At 35.1% G+C, this 21,525-nt stretch overlaps 1 protein-coding gene across 6 annotated transcripts in view; it reads left to right on the top strand.

Annotated features, from left to right (window-relative positions):
* LOC124357493 (teneurin-m) overlaps positions 1 to 21,525 on the top strand; it is a 374,495-nt gene that overhangs the window by 53,007 nt on the left and 299,963 nt on the right. The window lies entirely within an intron of this gene.

Raw genomic sequence — 21,525 nt, 5'->3', positions numbered from 1 at the left:
GCGCCTGTAGCCCTCCAGTGAGCGGAAGGAACGCGAGGTCGGTGAGCCGTGAAATGAAATGCTTACATCAACTGTCTAACAATCATGTCTTCATTTGAACCGTTACCGTGCTTCGAATGGGCTATAAAAAGTCGTGCTTATATAACGTGGAATGGTTGTAGTTTATGTCTTATAAAATGTATACAAACACCGGCGTTATGCAGTGAAGGATAATGCAAGGTTCTTATTAAAAATGCACTGAAGTTTATTCCTTTGACCTTTGAGAATAACGCTATCCAACTGTACGAGTAAGTCGAACAGCAGTGAACGATGAAACTAGTTTACGGATGAGAACGCTGGTGGATATTACATCAGAAGATGAGAGCAGACAAACGAGGAAGCAGTTAAGCAATAGTTAAATGTGACAGGCACTCTACCTTAATGACGGAGCCACCCTAATCATGGCAGCGAGTCGGAGCCCAGTTTTCTTTAATTAAAGATTTTCTTAGCAGCCTCTGAGCGCCGCGCCGGCTCTTCCTACCGCGAGATTCACGCTAGTTTAATCTCAAAGACGTACTGTTTGTTAGGCTCGGCACAATGCCGGCCACAAGAGGCTCTCTCGGATGGAGTAATTTGTTTTTAAGGTCACCCGAGGTGCACCTTAACAATATGCTCCGATGGGTTTCTGAGGGCTTTACTGTATTGCAGAGGTTTCTGCAGCTACCTTAATTAATTTACGAACGTTAAATGTCAAGCATTCACTTTTATGTTTTATAAACACGCTCGACGTGGTTTCTTTACATTTCCTTGTATGCAAAACTCATTAAAAGAGGACAGATTAAGCTGTCCTTTCATCTCGAAATTAAGAAAATAATTTAAATGTATTTAGCAAAATCGATAAATCACAATTTAACTGCACAACGGAACTGATTATTTAAGACGAAAAGATAATATTTTCGGCTAATAAAGGCAAAAGTTTACATAGTGCCAATAAATTGTAATTGTTAAAAAGCACGTATCACTTCCCAAATGACAGTCAGTAATCTTATCAGTTGATCAGGGTGCTTTTGGGGGTTGGTGGAAAAGAGGAATGTGACCTGGAACAATATTTTGTTTGTGACTGACGTAGGGCTCGGCGTCACATGGCATTTCTGTCTGTCCGTCTGGCCAGCCCTTGCCCCGCCCTTCCCAACCATCCGGACATGTCGCTTTGATGTCTCTCTTATTGGAATTGTAGAGGCACAACACTAAATTAGAATCCTAATTTTGTCACTTTTGGCGAGTCTGTAGTAAGAGTGGTGTCCTTTATAAAGTGAAACCACTTTAGACAAAAAAATTTTGACAGGGTCCTATTGATAAGGGGGATCTTTATTGACGAAATCATTTATTACCTGTCAATTAATTTGATTCATTTTATCTAATCGATCTGATTGCCATAAGTTAATAATGTACATTTCCATGTAATTTTTTCATCTACGTTAGACGTTATGGAAATTGTATTCAATATCAAAGTTATCAGTAAGTTAAATTAAATTTATTTTTTATCTTTTCGACAAATTTAATGCTGTATAGCAAGGACGTACTTAAAATAGAAACATGAACATATAATATGTTCTATTTAAAAGTTTCATAAAACATAAATAAGACCTGATAACAGGTAATTTTGTAAGGATGCGTCCTTATACGATAATAGTAATGTCAGTTAAAGGTAGGACTCTCGAAGTTTTGATTTCGGTCAGAAAAAAAGGCAGTACTGGTATTTAGTAGTATATTAATAGATCGAATTGTAGATTAAAGGTTGCATTAAGAAAGTTTTAATTTGCCGGTCAGAGGAAAAGACAAAATACTATTTAGTTTTATACGTATTAGATAGAAATATCGATTGAAGGTTGGATTATGAAAGTTTTAATTTGTCGGTTAGAGGAAAGGCGGTTCTGGTATTTAGTGGTATACTTTTTTAATTTAGTCGACTTCAAGGGACGATGTTGTGTTGTACGATAATAGAACTATTGATTGAAGGTAGGGTTATGAAAGTTTTAATTCGTTGGTCAGAGGAAAAGGTGGTTCTGGTATTTAGTGGTCTATGTTTTATTCAAAGTTCACCTGAACGGTGATTATTAGTTGCACGCGGATACACAAAGTACGACGCAGAATTATAGCCTTCCCTCCAGCTTTTACCTGGAAATTGTATTGTGTCAGAAGTAAGTTACATTGATTTACCTTTTTATTTCAATTAAATACATTTTAAATAATGTAAAATAATTAAAACACATTTTATAGCCCAGTGATCTATTTTTTTATATTTTATATAGTATATATATATATATATATATATATATATATATATATATATATATATATTTAGTTAATATTAATAGTTTTATAACTTTAAACAGTGCCGTGATTAGTTTTAATCACTACAAAAACCATTGCAATTTTTATAAAATAATTTATTATTATTTCATTTGACATTCAAGCATCGACACTAATTGATCTGAATTAAAGCTATTCGCACAGGAAGACATACTCGTATTTATTACAGGTGAGTATAACATTATATCGTCATTTGCTTGTAGTTAACAATCAAGAAATACCATGCGCTTTGTAACGATCCGACCTTAAGTCAATATTTGCACTCTAATGATATGTTGATGTAAACGAAAATTATTGACTCCATGTTTATAAGTTGTTTATAAACGGAAATTAATCATTTCTAAATTATATATCTTCATTACGTTAAGTGTTAGTTTTATACTATGATGCTAATATGACTGTGTTATTAACTGTTTCGTTCATAATTTTAAGGTTGATGATGGCCTTAGATCACTATTTTTGACCCCACAAAATTTTGGACTATGTAATGTATATTATAGTTCCAAGAAAGACAAGTCCAAGATCTAATAAACAATATTCACTGTAGTTAAGAATTCTGATCTGAGATCTAGTAATAGCTCACGTGTTGTTTTCAGAACTTATAGTGATATTGGACTGTCGAAGCTAACATGGTACACTTATTAAAACACGTTCATCCTATTTAGATGCAAGTATTTATATTTTTTCGAGGTCAAACCAATCTAACATAAAATAGGTTTATGAATTAAAAAAGGTAGTTACCTAAACATTATTATTGGTTTACACTACCAGTTTGTAACGTCGAAATAACGACTTTAGGTAAACATTATCTCTAACATTAGAAATATTGACGAAGCAAATCAATGTCATGTCCTGAATGACATTCAAGTCGATGTCATCAAGTCGTCGTGGAATGAACGTATTTCAGAAAGGCACCATCAAGTTTTTCACACTTCTAGACGCGTTATGAGAGAATGGCGTGTGTGGCGGGGTGGGGGGAGGGCAACGTCGGAGATAAAGAGAGAGAATGCAGCGTGGATGTGAAGTTTTGTCGACAAATTCACGACAAGTATGAAACACAACAATGGTAGGTAGTGACACCTCGTCAGACAAGTTGACACGATGTCTGCACGTGTGTTTGTCTGTTGACAGATTGCTGTTGGAAGAGCGACATAGCTGTGTACTCCATGTTCACCCACTTGTTTGCTAACCGATGCTGGTGGCTAAGTTAATCCCGGTTTCTGTGAATTAATTAAAACCGAGCTCCTTAAACTTTCTTGATTGTCGAAGACGCGTGGAAGTTTTTAATGGAGCACAAACTCGACTCTCGGAGTTATATGATAATATTTAACGCGAAATTAATTCAGATTTACATAAACAAAACTGAAGATCGCCTCCAATTTTTAAATAGGATTTGAAGTCAGTGATAATGTAAGGGTTTACAGGGCGTAGCGTTCAAGGTCAGCTGTGCATGAAAGAGGTTCCGCCTTCCGGCCAACCTGCCCAAGACCTTGCTTGACCCTCGCAACTCCGTTCTTATTCTCTTTGTCTTTATAAAGACAATGCAGTGCTCATATATTAATCCTGAACCTAAGATTTTTTAGCTGTATGGGTCAGTGATGTGCCAGCTATCAGGTCGGACATACATTTCATGAGGAGACAAAAGAAGAATTTTAAAGACACTTAAAAAATCATCATTTCATTTCATAAATGCAATTCTAAAGCGCATGTGAAAGAATAAATTTTAAAATGATAATAAATCATGTATACTTTAATAAAACCCTTGCATTACGAGTCTAGCCGTTATTAATGTATTTTATCCCTAACAAAAGGGAAGTAGAGAGAGAGAGAGAGAGATAGTGAAGATGTGGTATTAAACAAAGCGAATCTATCAGCTAGCTCAACCCGCAAGACTTCCCCTCACCCTCTCAAGCGACGAGTTCACCGGGATTTTACATGAATAAAATATTGTCGCATACAGACAGTGTCGCTACCGTACCTCGTCTCCTGCCCGCAAGATGTCACTACCACCGTTATTTTAATCTTAATCCGGAAATGACTGGTTGGCTGTTCGCCTGTCTGTGACGGGAACCTCCCCGTTCTTCCACTTCCAATCGCTACATTTTTATCCGATTCGCCTCCAAGTGTATTTCCTTGTAGTTCTCACCGCCCCCGCCCCTCCCGCCGCCTCTCGCCCCGTTCTAATTTCCCCTCGTCGAGTCAATATTGGGACAAGACAGTCGGTGCCGTTACCGCTGACGATATATCGTTCTCTGACGATGTTTGCGATGGATTCTTTGTTTCGCCTCTCCTCACTAATGACCGCCCGCATCGGCCTCTTCTTGTTTGATTTCCGTCAGTTTTGGAAAATTCCGATTTTTACTTCTCTACGGAGAGAGCTGGGCTTTGTTTATCGTGGAAAATGTTAGTAAACAGTTCTGTTTGTTGTTTATCCAACAATTCACGGGGATTTATTTTACAACGGAAGCGCTGTTCTGAATATCCGGCAGCAGGTAAAGGTCAGGAGCACACAGAATAATATTTGAACAAAAACAGTTATTTACTGAGTTTAGTTCTGCCCGTGAAAAAGTGCTCTGGTCGTATGAAATTTTATTCAACTCAGTGAACCAACCATTACTATTGATTCAATCCGTTTAATTGATATTCTTTACAATTATAATCTTTGGCCGCTTTTATATAGTATAAAATATGAACCAAAACATGATTAAACATACCTTGATTAAACATTTATTTTAGAATACCGTAAACAATGAAGGAATCTTAATTATAACCTATTGTGTCGTGTTTTTTCACAGGTATATTACAAATACACAACTAAACTGAACAAACCAGCATCCTGTCATCGTCACCGCAGATTGCTGACAAGCTCATGCGGGCCGCGGGCCTCTGTTATACGAGACTCGAGGGGCTAAAGCATCAACCTTGTGTATGCAAACCAACTACGTGGAGCACAAATTTACCCTTAAATATTCTTTCCTTATGAACTTTATTATTATTATTGATGACGATGGGACATCTATGCGTGTTTAAAACACTTTCTATAGCGAATAATAGCAGATATTACAGTCTATAATCAATATTGTCAGACGTCATTTATTCTCAATCAAGACACTTTATCAAATTATTGTTTTGGGAATATCTTTTATATTGAAAATAAATAACTTAGTTTCAATTAATGAGAGGAATTTTTGGTACTTGTTTGTTCATCGACTCTAATGAACAAACCAATATATCATTGTAAGATTTAGGTTCTTGTATGCTTGTTAGAAGGTTTTGGGCAAATAAAATTTCAATATTTATATTTTTGCGCAAACCCATACAGGATTTATAAACATTACGTAATAAATAACAGAGTTGAGGTATTTTTAATTACTGTAAGGGAATAGCTGAAAGTCTTTGCATATCAGTGATCCAATATTCTTTAATATCACCTGTAAAGTTTCCTACTCCACTTTTAACCAGAATTTCAAATAAATGTGGGTTGGCGAATATTAAACACAAATCCTCGTGCCTCATAATCTACGTAAGATGTGCCGTACATCTTACTAATCGGAAAAGGGTGCCTTGTATAAAGTGCTTCAAGATTGCATGCTAACTTAAAATTAGTCTCAGGTATAACAACATCAATTCTGATATGGCTTTAGACATTCTCGCTTTTTTGTAATACTTTGATTATGATATAAATTTAGAACCAACGCTGATTTAATCACGTGGTACAATCTGCGTATGTGATTCTACTCCGGGAAGAGGAAGTACACGAGATAACACGTCACGACTACCGTGTTGTGCAAGGGTTCTGGTGGAGATGCTGACGGAGATGAGAGCAGTAGACGCGGATAAACTCTCCCACTGCCCGGTATCACACATCCTCCTGTGGGCGGGTATCGCGGCTTCCTCCCGGCCAGATTGTAGTTTCCGGGTCAATATCTAGCAATTCGAGTCCCTAGAAACGTTGTCATTGATGAACTTCTTGTACAGTTTCTATTCCTCGAACTTAATTTACAGTTCTATTAAAAGATTCTGAATCTCTTCTGAATAGGTTCATAATTTATTCAACAATTTAGGAAGCAGAATATAATAAATATCTTTCAGTAATTAAGTAAATACTTGTCTACAACTGTGTCAGTTTATATAATACTACTACCTTTGATTATATTTGTTACCCAAGAGATTAGGCTACTCATCCAGTGCTATAAAGTGAGCACTCCTACTCCCATCTGTGGAGTGAGAAGTCGTCACGTGGCGCAGCCCTAACGTCGGACCTCAGAACTAACTAAAATAATCCCCTAGACCTCAGTACACTAAGACCGTAAAAGTATTTGTCTCATGTTTAACTAATACAATCAAAGCTACTGTCAAAGGAAACCAAGATCCAATTTCGGGCTGTAAGCTTCAATAACATAATTTATTCACTTATATTTGCAAAGAGTGGCATTTCAGAATTGGTGTTTCTCGGTGATTTGCAGATTACGCCTACTGATATTTGCAGGAAAAATCTAGTCCGATTGTGAAACACGTTTGGGTTGCCACAACAGAATGCATCTTAATGATGTTTATGTTTTGCCAATTAGGGAGAGAGGCGCACTAACAAAACAACGATTTGAATTACAGGCCTGTGTGTAAACGTGAGGACCAGAGTGTGGTGCCCCACATACTCTTCTATTGTAGGCTACTAACCGTGGACCTGCTGTAGAACACCGAATATAAACTCGGTATTGGGGGGTAGGTGGTCGTCTCTTCCACACTTCACCACATTGGTCTTTCGTTACACGTGATTTCACGTATTGATCATCTTATAAATATAAAACAAATTACGATTTAGCTGTCGTATTATTTATCTCTTATTATTATTTATATTATTGTTCATAACAATCTACATTAATTATACTCATAGTCGAGGATGCAACAACTTTTTAAAACTAATGTACAAAAACTTTTGATCAAATGTTGAAAAGGTTTTATTTGTCAACAATTTTGTTTACTCTTCTTTGTTACCTAAAATAAAAAGTTAAAATATTTTGTATATAAAAAAATAGATCATTTATTGAAGCACGCAATAGTGCGATGGCCACTTTACATCAATTAAGGGAGGCGTGGTAAGAAGGGCAACACAAAGCCAGTAAAACAACTTGACGGTGGGCTCGGACCGGTCCGACGCCTCATGCGGCCACTAAAGGCATTACAAAGACAATTAAATGTACGAGTAATAACGTTAGGAAGCAAGTCTTAAGTTATTTATCAAAGAGCGAGGTCGGCTACTTTGGGGAATTACGAGGATTAGATGTGGGGGATACGTCTCGGCGGCGAGGCGCGGTCCTGCCCTCAGAGGGAACTCTATCTCTTACGGCCGACTTTCACTTACATTATATTTTATTAGCTCTGAATCAATATTGCCAATTTATGTCAATCCTTGTTGAGCTTTTAAATCAACCTTAATTTATGACATTGTTGAATATCATCCGTATTCATGGCAACCCTCACTCACTACAGCATTTTGGAAGAGATAAAACGAACCATTACATGAGTTAAATATTAATCATTTATATTCAGTTTTTTAAGGATCACCACACAAATTTTGAAATTCCTAAAGAGTTTTGTCTTTTACAAGTCCGATATTATTATAGAAAGCGTGGACATTACAGTATTTGAAACACCACAATGCCATCAAATTACTCAAAATTGTAGTTTATTGAGTGATTAGTGCTATTTATTTTATCTCATTGTAAAAATAAATATTTTTTTAATGGAGTTTGTTATTTACATTCTTGTATTTTCACACATGAAATGGTTGTAACCAAATTCTCTTTTCTATAATATTGTAGGTCAACTACAAATGTTCTGTTCACTTTGGTGCCATTAGCTAGGAAGCACCCGTATGTGGGTATCTTCAGTAAGCCCCTCCCCCCCACTCACCACACCATCGCACATACAGCCCCTATGTCAACTGACAGGTTATTGTTTCTCTACAAAGAAGATAATTGGGAAAGGAGAACCGCCAGCCGAGTTGTTTTTGCCCCTTCAGCCGGCCTCCACACACTAACAATGTGATGCTGTATAACGGGTTGCCTACGCGTCGCTTGTTAGGCGCACCAGTAATTGGTCCACAGCGCACTGCTCTGTGCTTTAATATAATGAACTTACTTTGTCTCCAATCATCAAATTGGCTTTAATGTCAAACGAATCCTTGTTTTCACTTCTTTGTGTATTTAACACATTTTGGTTGTTACTAAACATTTAAATGACGATTGTATTTTTTTATTTTAGCAATATTTGAAATGCAGTCAAAATATGCAAAGTAATATACATATTTCCATTACGATTATTTTAACATGTGAAACAAATTACAGTTTATGTTTTCCTGGAGGTTATTATAATAATTAAAGAGTAAAGCTGTGAATTAATAATATTCTTCGCCAAGAATTAGTATTAGTATTTGTGTATGATAAATTATTTGAAAGAGAAGAAATTATATAAATGGTATAATTATTCATTCACTAGAAAAACATATTTAAATCATGTTTTTAATGTGAAATTATTGTGAATATATATTTACAACTTTTCAAAAAGCTTATTATACTAGGAAATTCTCCAGTACTTTTTAAACTTTACCATTTACACTACCATAAAATCGCTTTCGGGTTAAAAAAAGCTTTAGTTCAGAGAAGAATGTATTCGAAAAGTTTGTATTTGACATGTTATAGAATTAAAAGTTTTACGCAACCTGGTTGGACGCTTCTGCCCAGGAGGTCAAATTGAATAAAAACTCAGTGGAATTGTTTTCCTTCTGATTTCTAAAATAAAGCTGCCTAGAGCGGGAATGCGTTCTTTTACTGATTTCCTTTACATATTAAATCCCTTTAATATCCCTTTAAAAATGGATTCCGTTTATGCATTAGTAAAATTATATATCAATATCATTAATAATATCCAGATATTATAATAACCTGCAATATTATGTAGATGGTATTTCAAAATTAATCAAACGTTTAGAGATAGGTTTAGGACCACAATAAACTAGTAAATAAGAACCATTAATGCAACATTTAATTTTAATTTCCTTTGGTGGTTCTAAATATTTATTAATTCAACAATTAATTGCATTTCAATACTACATACAGGGTCTTCCTGATATCTTGCAAAACATCTATTGCACATTTTGCAAATTTTGTTTTACAAATACTTTTTGATAAAGCACCGTTCTCTCTCTCCCTGTCTCTGATAAGTCATATTTTTAAGTAGCAGTAATTGTAAGAAATGGGATGATTTAAACGGTTTTGATCGTAGAGTACGGATTGAATATACCATTTTATTCCTCTATGTACAATTATAATAAAAACATACGGTTTTGACAATTTATATATGTACATTTTATTCATCTTGTTACCCCTTAAAACTTCACGGTAAAAATTCAATATATAAAAGTAACTTTGTATTTAAAATAAAACGAAAAATTAAAGTATATCTTACCTCTCCATTACTGTATTTGTATAACTTGACGGAAATACAAAAAATTTGCTCATTGTTTCCTGAACTGTCAATTCGTCACTAATGGGACCTACATATTTGCCTTCAGAATATAACGTTTGTCTACTTCATTTATTTACAGTAATCCTGAACATTGAGTAATAATGAAACAACAAACACAAATGTATATTCTATTATTTTAAAAGAAAATTTATACAAGTACGTTTTTACAAAATACCGTAAACACCGTTTGGTTTTAAGCATTAAAAGAATATCTAATACGATTTAGAAGTTCGGCTAACCAATTTAATTATAAGAAATTAAACAATATGACATCAATATCAAACGTTTTGAAACGAAAGTGGACTCGGTTCTCCAATGGGACCTTTTCAATGAAATTCGATATTTTATTAGCGGTTTGTTGCCAACAAAGTGGACCTTCGTCTGTCTGGCCTTTCCTCCCCGCCACCTTAAGGTCACCGGCCACATAATTATTTCGGCGAAAGGTCTATTGCCTTTAAAGCGACTTTGCCAGCACCACAACCTTCTCGTAAAATGTCCCTAGACGTAACGATGGTGTAAACCCCAAATCTAACCACTCTTCTTGTGTTTTTGGATGTTTATTTCACATTATAGTGACCGGAAATATCCGCGCTTAAAGACGCGAGGAAGAAAAATTAGGAAAGTAAAATCTATTATATTTAATTATATTAAGTACTGTGGTTCTGATTTTAACTTTATTGACATCCTGACACATCTAATTTGTAAGCAACTTTAAAATAATGCAAAAGTCAGAGTTTATTTCACAGTTTTAATTAGAGTGCTGCGAGTCTCTGGAAGAAGCAGAACAAAAAATAATTTTGCTACATAGGAGAGTCACAAATACACACGGGCTTCCATTAAAAGTTGTAGGAAAAATAATACTAACAATTAATTTTTAGAGATAATTGTTAATTTTATCTTTGAAAACGATTTTTCCACTTTTCCTTCATTGTTTGTCACATTCAGATGATTCTTTAAACGAACTAGAAATTACACTGAAGATGTTATGAAATAAACATCGATCTTCATGCTCAGTAAAGGGTGCATAACACTGAACGCAATAGTACAAAGGTTGGTCGCAATTTTGTTAAGAAAACACTGAGAGAATATGTCGTAGGTTTGTTATTACATTTTAAAATTTTTAACAAAGTATTAAATAATGTAACCATTCGCATTTGTGTAGGAAGCGTTTAAGAAATTGTACAGTACATAATTCCTATCTGAGAAAATATAGACAGCTGTTTTTCCCTACATCTTACGGATGTAGCTACAAAAGCGGGAAGCTGAACATTTTCTTCCTGTATTCCTTGGTAGGTCTATCATGTCAGTAAACTGTCTCTAACCAGGCTACGACTAACCACAATTATAGGAGCCATAATGTTCAGAGTTGAAGCGGGCACTAAAGCCACAACTGAATGTGGGCCGATAATTGTAAGAGGACATCGGAATTAGATCAATGAAACAATTGGTACTGATTTGAGACGATCGCGATGGTACGACGCGGACACAAATAGCGACCAAGGTCACTTACGTCTGTACATTGCCAACTTCGGCCACGTTCAGTATGAATTTCCCAACTTACGAAATACAGTATTTACACATTCTCGCTATTTTATGTCCATGTGTTGGTTGAGTAATGTTTTATAAATAGATTCTAAGCAATTCGTCCACCAGTAGTCTAATTCTCTCAAAAAGGGCGAAATAAGTCATCATTGCCAATGACGCCTGGGATGAAAAACATTAATGTCATTGTTATCAACAAATAAACCAGTTATAAACAATTGGTCTGCACCACCTTCCAACACGGATTCACTTGTAACTCCCTCCTTCCTTCATTATAACCTTATTCAGTAACTTTCAGTAATATCTTCTCAAACTTGTCCCATTTTTAAGTCCGTGTGATAAAATCTAAGGGGATAATAGGCGTAATAGCAGATTATTTCTATCAACACTTTGTTGAAAGTTTTAGAGTTTTAACACATTTTCTCTGAGAACAGTTTGAAAAGATGTATGTTATAAGATTAGAGCAGGCAAAATGTATATACTGGACTTACAGCAAAAAACTAAATATTTATTGATTAAAATAAATTTGAGATATATTGAATTTATATTCCGTTCTATTTCATTCCCAAACAGGCAGAAATTAATGATGTTGGATTTTTTAAATCTAACTTGTATAAAACAATGACGATTTTATTACCTATCCAATAAAATTGACTATTTATTATTGAAGGAATGCCTAAGTTTATTGTTGCTTTGGATGCCTACCAATTCTTTTTTCAGATCCAATGCTATGAGATAATAAAAGCAAGCTATTTTTATTTTGGCGTTTCGTACTATTAGAATATCCTATATTTATCTAAGACACTTCAATCATAAAATACGACCTATATTTACTTATTTTACGGTTTTGCAAAGAAATATTAGATTCATCAACTATTTTAATATGAAGAGCCGTTTACGTCTCATAACAGTTATATGTATTGAGTATGTATAGTTTTAGTGAAAATGACAGTAAAAACTAGATTTTATTTTTTTAATTAACAAATAATGGAATATTAGTTACTGTCACAATTATAATTTCTGAATTATTATATTTACTATGTGAAATCAATAAATTCGGTGTATATAACTCCATTGCAAAATAAAATTTGCATCTTAGAGCGACATTCATAATTATGTTGCTTAATGCGTTGCAATATGTTTACAGTTACAATATCATTATATATTAGATACTAAGTGAATTAATACCAAAGATCTATAACAAATCATTTTACATAAACATTTAAGTACAAATTTTTAGAGTGTTTCCTCAACCGTTTCCGGGAATAATTAGCGTTCATCTAGTGCATTCTGAATAAAAGTTTTCTTTTGTTTTTACGCTATATATATTTTGATTTTAGTAAATCTTTTCCGTCTCTTTCAATTATAGATCTTCAAGGGCTATCACTGAACGCTAATAAACTCGAATTCGTCAAATCTAACTGCAATTATTGGAGTATATTCAAATAAGTACTGTAATTCATTCTGTGTAAAGACTCGTATATTTCACATAATAATCCTAATATTGAAAGCCGTGCGAAACTTGAGATATAAATCAAGGATGCGCTAAGACCACGCTCGCTCTGATAAGGCACTCCCTCCCCTCAACTTCTCACCCCTCAAACCCTCTTATTCCTCATCATCTATTTATGTAATCGTGGAGTTACTCAGGTGCTGGTACTATTTTTCAGCAGATTTCCCACTCGTCTTGGAAGTGGCTAAATTGCCTTACAACAGTTGAGAAATCCTTTAAGGTAAATAAATATAAGTAACTGAAGACGAGAACACGATGACTTCATTTTAAATAATGCAACTTATTACATAATACACGTTCTCGAAAAAAAAACAATAATCCATTCAAACTGTATCTATTTGCTAAAGTTTTGGTCAGTTTGATACCGTTTCCATTCTCAATTTTGTTGTTTTATGGCTATCTCATTGTGCAAATATCTTAAAATACTCCACTTTTATTCTTAGATACAAAAGATATTTTATTTATGTTATTTAAAACATTGAAATAACTGTAGTCAAACTGAACATTGTGTAAAATGTTACAAATATAATAGATCTCTTATTCATTTAAGAAGGAAGCAACTTCTTGAAAGTACAATAATCCTTTATGCGAACATATACAAACTAATGATAACGTTATTGAAGTTGAGAAAGAGGTCTCTAAAATAATACAAAAAATGCAATTAGTGTAAACTTTTTTGGTTCCCTTAAATATTCTTGATAATAGAATTCAGAATGGTTTAATAATTTATTAAATGTCCAATTACATAAGTGCTGCAAGTGTAATTTTTACAAGATGGAAGCATTTACTTCAAACTGTTATTTATTTCCGGCAATGTGTAATAAATGGGTACCTTCCACATTCATTGCAACAGATAATCCATATCAAAGAGTTCCAGCAATCCAACTAATAATGCTAAGTTATACAACGTAAATATAATCATACTCAAGTAAACAATCAGGTGTTTCTTAGAACTATAACATTACAAAGCTTAATCCCCACGTGAACACTATTTATAATGCGGTTTCACTGGAAATCGCATAAAAAGGAAACCTCCCAGACAAAGATTTGCATAGCTTTTGAGCAATACAACTGTTATCAATAGCTTCGCTTTGTACCTTGCTGTACATTCTCCAAGCACCCTCCATTCCCGTGATTACCTGGCCAACAAAGTGATGCTGTTTCTTCACTTCAAGTGATACTCGGCCTTTTCGAGAGCTTCCTTAATTAAGCTAATTCATGTCTGCCAGAGATCGGGTCTCAAAGTAAACAAAACAGGTTCGTCTTTACGGAAAATCTTCATCACAGCGCCCGACGTTCTTGAGTTCTGTTCAATTTACTGAATCGAGAAAATCCCTCCTCCTCCTCCCCACGCCAACTCTCAGTTAAGGCATGTAAGAGTTTGTCGTTATAATGAGAACTCGTTGTAATTTCTTACATTTCTCTTAGATTCTAAAAGTCTCTGTTTGTTTCAGGTGAGTCTGCCAGAGAATCCTAGATATCTCGAGATGATGGTAAGATGACTAGTTTGTATACTAATATTGCTGAGTATTAGTCTTCTAGCAGTTGCATTACGTATTCTCTACGATGTGTGTTATAAATACATTTGTTGATATACGAATATAAAGAATGTTATAGTTACAACTATTACTGAAACATTACATTTTACAATTTTACAACAGTCTACTATACAACGTTGGCTGTTACAACGTAGGAATACGCCACTCCAATGTCGCGTAACAGGCTTGACTCAGGTTGCATTCGGCATTTCAATAGTTAGACTACATACGTTACTATATCACATGTTAGAAATGCCGTTGATTATTCTCAGTCTGTTTATAAATCTTGTCATTTTGAATTTGAAATTTGAAATTTTCTCGTTGCCATTATGGTTACCGATCAGATCAATCCAAAAATGTTTGCTAACCCCAAATTATATGGAGTGACGTGCACAATCATAAAAATTATGCTCATGTAAAATTTAAAATCTATAGATAATTTAATTCTTAGGATATCGCGTGGAGAGACAAAAATTAAATATTTACAGCCTCACGTGCTTTGCTAATGCTCAGTCAATTCATTTTGAAACTTATTTTTATTCCTATATGAAGATGATTTAAGAGTTAGAAAAGTAAAAAGTGGCGAATTGTAGAAACGAAATAAAAATTTGTGTTAAAAGTGTGTCATGAATAGCTTGCTTTTTTTGGCGTGGTTTCCGACTTTCAACCCCCTCATAATCCCCTACTACTCACATTTGATTGACTGAAGAGTGTCATGTATGAGTAAAAGGAGATTTGGATTGACTGTTTTTCCCAGAAAGTGGCATTAATTATTAGCTCGATGTCAACCAAGGGATGCTACGAATTTACAAGGAATCCACACCACTGAGATGCCGGCCTAGCATACTTTTATAGGCAGTTGAAATCCTTTTACTAATTTAAAATTCCATGTCTTTACCACTCAAGGTGACATGGGCTTCTTGCATTCAATGTAAGTAGACGCCTGGGACAGGAGACTGACTCATTCATATTTAGCTTGATACCATCATAAACATTAACGTGATGTACCCAGACAAAGTAATACATAAATACAATACTGCAATTCCGTCAACTTAATGAGCATGTTTGGCAGCAAAAATAATTTGAGGTGCTGAAGCAATGCTTTGATTGAAACAGTTCCCCACAAGTAAGCTTTAAACCATTGAGCAATAACAAGAGTTTTATCTAATTTTTGAACAGTAACAGTAGTTTTTCAACTAATATCTTATAACTAATTCTTCTTTACTTCTATAAAAGTTGTTGATCTAATTGGAAATGGGCGGTATCAGATAACATAGCATGGGTCCTACAATAATTCTTCGAGAACTCAATTCATTCGTTCTAACAAATAGGCTAAGATTGTATTGCGTGGTATACTGAAGGTGGTTCCAAACTTAGTGGGTAAACAACATTAGTGGTTACACAAACCAATGGTAAATTACCATTTACGCTTACTCAAGTATAATAACAAACGTTGAATGTCTTAGTTTCAACATTTTCTGACTACACATAGATGCATTTTTAGAAAATCAGCAGTAGTTAAGGGCTTGTGAATTAGGCTAAAGTTACCTCCAGATAATGGTATGATGTCTCAAGCTGTACAACCTACATCTTATCCATGCAATTAAGCACGCTGTTCATTAAAGGTGCGTGCTACAGATACTGATCCTACTGTTAACGCTGGAAACACTTAACGAAGTTCAAGTCCTCTAATTTGACATTATATATCAAATTTCAGCGTAATATATGTCCTTACATTATATCATTCCATTTATGGCCCACGATTAACATATTCAAAGCAAGATTGACTATTTTACAACATTAAACCTAACTGACAAGTTCACATGTTAACATACATACACTTTTGTGTATGAATGGAAATTAACTTTCACTCCCCTTTTCCCTAAATTTGCATTGCACACATTTGGAAACTGTTCTTCAAACACATCTGCTAGTTATTGAAAGTACAAGTTTTCTATGTTTCAGCAATCTTTTACTCAATTCAATTATCAAAATACATATACAACAATACTTTTACTTTGTTAAGTTCCTTTGTTTTTGTTTAATTATTATTATTAATATTGAAAGTATGGCACTAATAATTGGTTTCGAAAAAATTCATTTATACAATGTCAAAAACTATCTTCACCTCTCTACTCAAATATGACATAAACATTGTCTCGACAAGACTTAAATATATAAAACAATGCCCTAGAGGCTCTGTAATATCGCCGTAACACAGGGAGGCAAAAATTATACATGTCTACAGATAACACTAACCGCGTTAGGGAAAAGATAAGCCCAATATCACTGCGATGGGAAGCTGTTACTTTGAATGCTGTAGTGCTTCGGGTGATCAATTGATCGTGTCTTTGTCGTTTTTGACAGCGCATCTTCAATGACCAAACAGCTTTAGTTTGGTAACAGCTACATTTGAGAGATTATAATACCAGCTAAACCAATGTATAGACACACGTATATTAGCGACACAATCTGCATGTCTATGGTGCCGTTGTTTGTATGACCAATACCTTCGAAGTGGACATATTCGATTTTTAATTAACGAAAACATTATTCTGGGTAAAAGCAAACATAGATTATAGTACTCGGAAATAAATTCTGCAGTTTGTAATTCCAAAAGGCATACGTAAAACTGATTCAGTTATTTATTTGAGATTACCTGTGGTAAATTTGGTATATGATGGATCTACAAAACTTTTTTCGAAATCTTGTATCTTATAAGTATAATATATACATACTTTACAACCTGGTCTCAATATTAATAGGTACGATATCCACTTCCAAATCTCGTTTTCCTTTTGGGAGTTGGCAAAATTACTGTATTTTTAAAGATGGCTATATATCGATCTATTATTCCTGCCTGGCATCTGTGGACAATCTCCTCACAGCTGGTCCCCACACTGAAGAATCCGTACCAGTAATTTCATTAGTAAGAGGAAAATATTAAAGATGATTTGGGTATCTCGGTATATCAGGAATGTCCACCATCTGAGGACAGTCTCCTCACGGCTGGTCCCCACACTGAACAATCCGTGCCAGTATTATCATTAGTAAGAGGGAGATATTAAAGATGATTTGGGTATCTCGGTATATTAGGACTGTCCGGCATCTGAGGACAGTCTCTTCACAGCTGGTCCCCACACTGGACAATCCGTGCCAGTAACCTCATTAGTAAGAGGGAGATATTAAAGATGATTTGGGTATCTCGGTATATTAGGACTGTCCGGCATCTGAGGACAGTCTCTTCACAGCTGGTCCCCACACTGAACAATCCGTGCCAGTATTATCATTAGTAAGAGGCAGATATTAAAGATGATTTGGGTATCTCGGTATATTAGGACTGTCCGGCATCTGAGGACAGTCTCTTCACAGCTGGTCCCCACACTGGACAATCCGTGCCAGTAACCTCATTAGTAAGAGGGAGATATTAAAGATGATTTGGGTATCTCGGTATATTAGGACTGTCCACCATCTGAGGACAGTCTCCTCACGCTGGTCCCACACTGCCGTGACCCACACTGAACAATCCGTGCCAGTATTATCATTAGTAAGAGGGAGATATTAAAGATGATTTGGGTATCTCGGTATATATTAAGACTGTCCGGCATCTGAGGACAGTCTCTTCACAGCTGGTCCCCACACTGGACAATCCGTGCCAGTATTATCATTAGTAAGAGGGAGATATTAAAGATGATTTGGGTATCTCGGTATATATTAAGACTGTCCGGCATCTGAGGACAGTCTCCTCACAGCTGGTCCCCACACTGGACAATCCGTGCCAATAACCTCATTAGTGAGAGGCAGATATTAAAGATTCATACCTCGCGAGTGTCTGTCATTTTGCGCAAATATTCCAGCTAATCCGAAAGAATGTTTCAGGCGTAAAACTCTCCAGATTACCAGGCTAATATTTGTCCGCTCGCTGCCGTTTGTTTTAGTTTCGCCGCTCCAGCTCCGACTGGCGCTGCCGACCGCTCCATTCTCTCTTACCGGGATTCTTTTATTCATGAGAAGAGTCGTATAATGAATTAGAGCAAAAACAGTTATAATTTATTTTAGTGCGAAGTAACTTTTAACACTTCTTGTTTTATCTCTTGGAAAACCTTTTCTCAGAATGTTCACTTGTAAAAATCATCTTGAAAACTGCGTTGAACCATTTTCTCTCCGCATTATTTTTGAATGTGCAAATTTATTTTTTAGAACTCTGAAAATAAGTTTTTTCTTTATAAAATTGCTTTCTAAAACTTATTATAATCCTAGCTTAATTAACAAATGAGCGTAGTATACTGAGCCGTTCTGTAGAAGTTACGACTGTCCAGATTTGTATTCTCCACTTGTTATTGATTTGTAATTTTACATTTTTATTTTAATCACAGAAAATACCCATATATATGACATGGACTTGACCACTTACGATTAATTACTTTCATAACTTAATTGCATTATCGTATTAAATATACGTTTTACATTTATATGATAAATATTTTATTTTTTCTTAAGTTCACTACTTCCTTATTTTAAAATAATTTGTAAGTCTTCGCCGCAAAGGAGTTTTTGGAATGGAGCTAAATCGATCAGAAAATTGATTAAGTTCCTGATCATTGTGTTCTCTAAATAGATAATTATTAAGAAGTTTCACATGAACGCAAAAGGCATGAGATAGCAATTCTGAGCTACACAATTCATCTCACAATCCGTTCCTATTTTTGTCTGAATTTGTTGTTAATTAGCCTACATTCTTGATATCATATTATTAAATTTATGATATGGATATTGTTTTTGTATTATAGATTGTATAGCCTAATTGGGCCAAATATATCGAAATTCATATTTTAATTCTCTGTAATTTTAAAACTGTGCATGTGTTTTTATAAAATCTCCAGGTACACGGAAAGTTACGGGATTTACAATGACGCAGTGAGGGGTTTCTAATTTGCTTATAAAGATTGTGAAGTGGGCATTAACATTTTACTAAGTGATGCTACTGTAGTTATAATTTTATTTCATATTAACTAATTTCTCAGTTGGTACTTATACATTTTCACTTATATAAAGTTTACGTGCAGATTTACTAAAATGAATACATTATGAATATTCATTTACTCGTGGATTTTATACAGTAATTTTATAGCGGTAGTAAAAAGTCAGCAATCGGACAAGAAATCAACCACAAACCCTTTACACTTATTTATGAGCTCTAATATGTAGCGCAATAAAGATTAGGCGGGAAATGAGACTCGGTTACTGCCAATGATGAGGACATAATGGTGAAAAACTGGCAATTCGGGGCCGAAACTGGCAATACCGCGGGGGTGGAACACGGCGCATTACTGTGGAACCGGCTATTAACCGTTTAGACATGTATTGATGAAAGCATCAACCGGAGTGATAAAACTGTCTGTATCGTCGGAGGACATAACCTAACCCATAACCACTACAAATCGTGTAGCCGTAGTGAAGGGGTGTGTGGGGCGTAAAAATTAGTCGCAAACCGTGGGGAGTGATACGATATTGATGGTCCCTCGGGGGGCATAGTCTGGCCGGCAGATATCTTCGGGTGTGTGGCGAAATTAATGGTTAATTAGAAGAGAGCGTAGGGGAGTTACAGTATCGAATGGACGAGCTGTGCCCAATTTAACCCCGTTGCCGAATCGGAGAAGATGAGTTTATTACAGAACAGAACGTGGGTTGTCACCGACATAGACCGGACTGTAAACCGAGTCTGTTTTACACCACGGGTCGTAAAAAGCTGTAACCCCGCACATTAAGGAAGGTCTGTTCATAAATGCAAATAGCAATAGCGGAATTGAAGTCATAAAGCGCGATTTTGTGCCGTTTTATAGCGGCTTTTATTCATAAAAGCTATCGACACGATTTTGAACCAATGGATATGATTATGGATTTATAATACCTTTGACCTAAAAATGTGACATCGAACCATGTATGAACAAATATCCATATTTTATTACCTCAATGCTAGGAGACACTCCATCCCGCAGGCCAACTCCCCGGTACGCTTTTCTTGCCCTCGAACAAAAAATGTATAGACGATTGAATTATTACATAGATTTTAATGACAGGTAGACTACTTAAAGAGCCAAGAAAGTACAAAATACTTTCAAAACCAATTTTTGCAGAAATATTGTTATTTTTAATGTTTTTCAACAATGATTTTTATTTTAATTAATCAGTTGCGTGTTTCCTGTTACAATAAGAAGTAACAAAGAAATTTACCAAGTTTAAAAGAATTCAGAATGAAATATATGGTTGCATGATATGCGAGTATGCCTCACTTTTGTAAACCGTATATAAACACGGAATTTAATAACACCCTTGTTTGACGTAAAGTTAGTTGACAGTTAAAGATTAAGTTGCTGCCAGTGTGTTTGCTATCAGTCGCAATGCAGGTTGAATACCAGACTTAAGAACACGGTCACGCACGAAACGCACGGCCTCTATCTAAATTGGATTTTGCAGATTGGACGATGCACCCTCCCTGGTCGAAGGTGGATAAAATTATAACCCTGTGTTTAACCCGTACATTCCGAGGGGTATTAAAACAGTAACGTTCTCTAAAGGTCATAAGTCAAGGGCTTTAAATTTTCCACCCCATTTAATTTGTTCCTCCGGGTAATAGATTTTTTAGGTTATGTATGTCCCCGGGAGAAACCTCTGTAAATCAGCGTCACCTTCCACCCCCGTGCAATCAACCGTTCACCCAGCGGGTTAAGGAGGGCGAAGACAAATAATTAGTACCACACCTTCTAATATGTCCAGAGTCTCCTTGAATAAATCTTGGATAATTGGCGCTTTACATCCTCGAATCCAATTACTGTAGGGATTGCCTTGGAGAAAAGTCATCAAGTTATAAAGCGCTAATGTAAAGTTAGTTTATCAGCAGTTGCATTTTTACATAGTAATGATTCATTAATTATACAACATTTAATGAACTGTTCATGTAACTTAATTATTTAATTTATGTAGTAGATGTAAACGTTTGACATTTTAATAGTTTACAGGGTTATCAGTGAATAATTATTTAAATGTCTTATT

This window comes from Homalodisca vitripennis, chromosome 3 (genome assembly GCF_021130785.1).
Source record: "Homalodisca vitripennis isolate AUS2020 chromosome 3, UT_GWSS_2.1, whole genome shotgun sequence".
NCBI classification, from domain to species: Eukaryota; Metazoa; Arthropoda; class Insecta; order Hemiptera; family Cicadellidae; genus Homalodisca; species Homalodisca vitripennis.
The sequence above is the reverse complement of the archived record's forward strand: the minus strand, read 5'-3'. Positions and strand labels throughout refer to the sequence as shown.